General features: G+C 41.2%; 1 long non-coding RNA gene across 1 annotated transcript; it reads right to left on the reverse strand.

The window, feature by feature from the left end:
- Positions 1-519: 519 nt before the first annotated feature.
- LOC139435858 (uncharacterized) lies at positions 520-5523 on the reverse strand. The gene is made up of 2 exons (XR_011645071.1): positions 5315-5523; positions 520-665 (listed from the first exon to the last, which is right to left on the reverse strand). It is a non-coding gene; the product is annotated as an uncharacterized lncRNA (long non-coding RNA).
- Between the last annotated feature and the right edge of the window lie 778 nt (positions 5524-6301).

The following is a 6301-nucleotide window of genomic DNA, read 5'->3' on the forward strand; positions in this document are numbered from 1 at the left end:
AATTTCTTTTTTTTTTTAAGTGAAACATCCGGGGCTTTTCAGAAAACATCCGGGGCTTGAGCCCAAGTAGCCACCCCCTAGCGCCGCCTCTGGTGCGCATCCTTAAAATGAAATAAACCGTAACTTTTGAGGGGGTCTTGACTTTATTTGCCAGACACACGGCACTGAACACACATGCAGAGGTGAACACAAGACAACATTAGCACGACCAGTAATCCTACAAGCTGTCATCACTATCCTCCTGACTGTTCTCCTCACTGTCTTCCTCTCTGTCAGACATGGTAGCTGATGATGTAGGCCTACTACTTTCTCTCTGGTTGAGTCTGCGATTAGCTGCTTGCATCCACAAGTCAACAGCTGGGTTTGGGTCGAAAGTATCTGTTGTCATCTTAGACAAGTGGATGTAATCAAATAAGTATGTGAACATAACTGTTACAACCCGCCTCCCTACTCATTAGTAGTGGCTCGTGAGGCAGTCCGCAACATAAAACAAAAATACACAACACGTAGGCACTAAACTCTGATCGTACATTTATTGCCACAATCATAAAACATTACACTGGAGGACAGGTAAAACAAACAAAAAGACGGAGGGGACTTGGGCCAACCACACCACGGGCCGTAGGATCCAGAGCCTTCCTCCGCTACCCAAAATCACACAGAACCTAACGGGAGAAATAAAGCCGCGAGAGAAAAAGAAGAAACAAACAAACTTTTAGCGATTATTTTTACTTTATATGATTCATTACTTTATATGATTCTAAAAACAATGGCAATAACTTGAAAATGACAAAGTGAAGCGCAGCAGCAATAAGTCAAATGTTTTCTTACAATACAAGCCAAACATTTACCAACCAATATAAATGGATAATCAACAGTCGACACTTTTTTAAAAGCCTGTGGAGGCTGTAATTTGTCTTATCTTTTGGATGAAATAAGTGTAATGGTTGTTTATCTGACACTGTTCATCATCCACAGGTTCATAAAGTCTCGTGGTCTGCTTTCTCCACACTGGGCGATAGTCAGACCCACCAATGGGGCATTCACTCTCTTCCTAGCTCTGCACACCTGTGATACTGTAAGTTCATATTTCCTCAACGTGTACACTTGCCATCTATCCTTTAGGTATCCAAGCCTATATGAATATGAAGAATGGAGTAAAAAAAACTCTATACAGGTCAGCCCGGGACATTAAGTAGTTCTCTTGGTTCTCATGTAAATCGCCAAACACTTGTATTGATAAGAGAAATAAAGTGCGGGAGCATTGCAGCCAGATGTATGCAATTTAGATTAGATTAGATTACTTACATCAACGAAATGTATGGTTGAAGCTTACAATCTTTAGCTAAAGCGTAGCATTGATAAGGCTTATATAATGGTGGACCATATGACCTAACAATTGTTTACAGACTAACACAATTAAAAGTTTTACTTGACTCAAACATGATTCTACCATGTTTCACCCAATAGCATTCTAGGGGGAAATATATGAAAGAAAAGCATATAAAAAGTAATAAAATCAGGTAGATGTAATAACAGCTATATATGCTTAAAGTTCTTATGAACTGAAACTGTATTAGTGAGCAACCTGGATCTGACAAAAAATTAAAATATGAATTGTATTTTTTATATTGCTGCAGCTGCATGTATGCAATCACGGCAAAAATGGAAAAATTAAAACAACTTTTCAGGTGTATAGTCGAGTATAAAAATGAAGGCTGGGTGTGATAAGAGGAAGATAGGAATGGTATGAGCAAGGGTGTCAGGAGTTGAGTGTTGAGGCAGAATAGCAAACATGTCTGTGGCCAACGTTAACTCCTAAGTAAACCTCTTTGAGATAGTGTTAAAGTTATGTTGCTATAGCACATTCTCAACAAGGATGTGGAGGGCTGTAACATTGTATATTCCTTCTCCACTTCATTGTGGTCCAATGGGTGGATCCATCAGAGCGTTAAGTAAACGACACAACCGGATTCTCAACCATTTCCACATTCAAAGCCCTATTCGTCTCAACTGATTATCATGTTGTGAATCTCCACCAGAGCAGGATGAGGAATTATCTCAAAAGGAATCTAGTTGTAATCTTCGAAATAGTGAACCCGCCAGTCTGTGACAACAATTCTTGGAATTATGACACATTTTCTTTATGTGAGTGTGTCAGACTCTAGTCTTGTAAAAGTCATGTGCTGTATGTTAGATAAGCAGAACTCTTACATCTAAAATGAGCATGGTATATTGTTCGTTTGATCCCAAACTGGAGTTTTAAAAGTTTGAACTTTACTTTATAGGACTATTTTTGCAGTGATGTATTTATTAGTCCCAAATAAAGACATGACCTTTGAATGGAGCCAAGCTTCTTTCCTCTGTATGCAGTCTTGATGCTTAACTAAGCTTAGCCATCTGATGTCTGTTGCTTGTAATTCTGGACTGACATGAAAACGTAATGGAAATTCCAGTCTTATTCACAGATCCTGTTGTTATTCATAATCGTCCCTGTTCTCTGTTTGTCATTCTCAGGTGAGTGCATATGGATTCATGACTGAAGACTACAGTAAATACTCCAACTACTACTATGAGAAGATCAAGAAACGTGTTGTTTTCTACGCCAACCACGACTATCTCATGGAGAAAGATTTGTGGAAAAGCCTACACAACACGAAAATCCTTAAGCTATATCAAAGAACAAATTCAGAACAGGAGCCAGAAAAGGAAAATTAAGTGATACAGTGAGAATGGCGTTAATGGCAATCCATTATTTTATAGACATTTTATATTTGTATTATTATATACAGGGGTGCACATAACGTTTTTGCCCTGGTTCTCAAAGGAGCACCTGGAGATGTTGCTTGGTGCGCATCAGAGGTGGATTTAGGATTGTAGGAGATCCGGGGCTTAGCCCAGGAGTTGTTGGGCGGGGGTGCAGGGGTAAAGTGCTATTTTTTTTACAAGTGGGGGGTGGACCAAACATCCTTTAGGGGGGTCGTCACCTCCTCTAGGGGGGTCCGGGGGCATGCTCCCCTCGGGAAGAATTTTTTTTAAATATTGAAGTTAAAAGCATCAATCTGGTGCACTTTGAGAGCAACATTAACCCTACCTTAATAATACCATAAAGGGGACATATCATGCTATATTTGAACAATATATTGTAGGGCCATACCTATATAAAGTATATAAATAGTTTTTCTTTCAAAATACCAAACAGATCCTGCATTTTAGCCATGCCTCATTTCGCTCTATTTGCTCTTTCCAGCGCTGTTTTTGCAGGGAGCTGATTCTGTGAGCTGCACCACGCCCCCCTGCAGGAGAGGGGAGCGTGCTTTTAGATCAGCTGCTGGGCTGCAGCGGGGAGAAAAAGAGATCTCCGTCCTCTGTGTTTTATTCTTATATTATTATTATATAGAGTCGTTATTCATTTGTTTTAAAGCTCAATAAATAACAAAGAAGACCTTTGACCGGCACTTTTCTAATTTTGTCCGGAAGATTTAAACTTTAACGGACATGTTGACCGGCGAAATAAAAATCGAACTGAAACTCTGCCGCACAGTCCCCTCGTTCCTTGGAAGAGCCGGAGAGGAGGGTGTTTGTCATCTGCTGGTGGACTACCGGAGAGAATTACAGCGAGGGAAGGATTGCATTGAATTACAGCAGCGGGAGCAAACGCTTGCCTCGGGGAGGGAGAAAAAGAGCCAGAGCAGAGTATAAACAGAAGGGCAACCATGCGCGGGAAGTCTTCTTCGCTGCTTTTGTGGCAGACTACAGCGCCACTTACAGGCCTGGCATATGTACTACAGCGTCTCCAGCGCAATGGCCGGCCGTGGCCCAACCCCACATTCCCCTGATAGGTGGAGAATTGACCAATAAGCGGAGCACCACTTCTGTGACGTAGAAAATAATTCAAGATCAGTCTGTATCAGATCCGTTGCAGCCCCGTTTTTAGAGATTTGGGTATGGAGGAAAAGAGAGAGGGTTGTGTTTTCTGACACTTGGTGAGTTCCCTGGAACACCGGGGACTAGGGGTGTAACGGTTCACAGAAGTCACGGTTCGGTTCGTACCACGGTTCGGTACGGTTCGGTACAACAACAAAAAGCAAAAAAAAGTCCCAAATGCATAATTCCAGGTTTGTTGTTATTTACTTTTGAACAGTAGTGCAAGTTTCAGTTTAAAAATACGGAACTCTGACATTTTGAATAATTAACTGTATTAAACAGTTAAAAACAAACCACAAACAGTACCACACACACTCAGATGGCCATAGTATCTATAATGGCTGATGTCAAACAAAAAGGTTTCATCAAGCTGTAAAACTAAAAAGAATGTCTTGAACATATTACATCATAAATAATAAGAAAGTGTTTCAAGAACGCAAAGTCGTTGAAAAAATATGCCAAAAGCTTCCGTTATTTATTTTGGTCTCTCGGCTCTCATGTCTATTGGCTTCTTAAAAACAGCGGGGATCAGCTGTTGAACTGCTGTTGTCTTTTGCCGGGCTCCGGTGATTGGAAAATCTGGGTGATGCCTTCTGATGTGATTTAGCATGTTTGGCGTGTGTTTTCTATTAGCATACCGCACCGCTATCGAACAACGCCGACACACCGTCCTCTTCCGATCCACTGCGCATTGCTTATCGTTTTATAGATCTATTCTCATCCACCATCTTTGTTTGTGACGTAAAGAGTGTAAGAGTCACGTTTCTGAATCGGGCACTCTGAGTGGATGCAGTCACAGCCAATCGGATTCAGAGTGTTGCCTGTCAGTTCCGTTGCTATGGTTCCGTTGTTATGTGTACTGAAACGAGAGCCGGTATAATTCCATGCGCGAAAACAAAATAAAAATTGGAATACGTTATTTTAGTGTCTTAAAAGTAGACTGAGGTATGAAGGGTTAACGTTACATCTTAGGATAATTTGTAGTCATGTTCTGTATACATACTAACATATAAGGGTATTGACTTAGTGTGGTTTATCTTTTGTCACTGCTTTTAATTTAAACTGAGCTGTTGTGTTCATCAGTAAAGTGGAACTTCTGTGTGAACTATTCATATCTTAAACTGCACTGTAACTTTTTATTCATGTATTTCTTCTTTTAATGTTTCTTTTATTATCTTTTACTGTTTTTAAATGCCTTTGTCTGAATGTCTTTCATTTTTGTAAAGCACCTTGAATTGCCTTGTGTTGAAAGGTGCTATATAAATAAACTTGCCTTGCCTTGGTTACTCCATGTTACTAGCTATAAGATTAACGTTACAGTACATCACTCTTTTTCACTTCTTACTCAGTCAGCCAGAGTGCAGATATCACCATTAGATTCACAAACCTGAAACATCCATTTCTTCACTGCTGGTGATGACATTGTTGTCAGCTGCTGATACTGCTGCTGCTGCTGCAGCTTGTGGCGCCTGCTTCGATGAAAATAACTTTCTAATATCCATAACTTTATAGGCTATTAGCTTAAAACTCGTCAGGCACTAGGAAGGATCACTTCTTCTTCAGGGCAGGGAAGGCTACGCAGTACGCAGGCTAATGTCCCGCAGCGGCTGCCTCTCTGGTGGACTCCGGTACTGCACATTACTCCCGAGACATTTTCAAAAAAAAAAAAAATTTAATTTCTTTTTTTTTTTAAGTGAAACATCCGGGGCTTTTCAAAAAACATCCGGGGCTTGAGCCCAAGTAGCCACCCCCTAGCGCCGCCTCTGGTGCGCATCCTTAAAATGAAATAAACCGTAACTTTTGAGGGGGTCTTGACTTTATTTGCCAGACACACGGCACTGAACACACATGCAGAGGTGAACACAGAACACACATGCAGAGGTGAACACAAGACAACATTAGCACGACCAGTAATCCTACAAGCTGTCATCACTATCCTCCTGACTGTTCTCCTCACTGTCTTCCTCTCTGTCAGATATGGTAGCTGATGATGTAGGCCTACTACTTTCTCTCTGGTTGAGTCTGTGATTAGCTGCTTGCATCCACAAGTCAACAGCTGGGTTTGGGTCGAAAGTATCTGTTGTCATCTTAGACAAGTGGATGTAATCAAATAAGTATGTGAACATAACTGTTACAACCCGCCTCCCTACTCATTAGTAGTGGCTCGTGAGGCAGTCCGCAACATAAAACAAAAATACACAACACGTAGGCACTAAACTCTGATCGTACATTTATTGCCACAATCATAAAACATTACACTGGAGGACAGGTAAAACAAACAAAAAGACGGAGGGGACTTGGGCCAACCACACCACGGGCCGTAGGATCCAGAGCCTTCCTCCGCTACCCAAAATCACACAGAACCTAACGGGAG

Source organism: Pseudochaenichthys georgianus, chromosome 19 (genome assembly GCF_902827115.2).
Source record: "Pseudochaenichthys georgianus chromosome 19, fPseGeo1.2, whole genome shotgun sequence".
NCBI lineage: Eukaryota > Metazoa > Chordata > Actinopteri > Perciformes > Channichthyidae > Pseudochaenichthys > Pseudochaenichthys georgianus.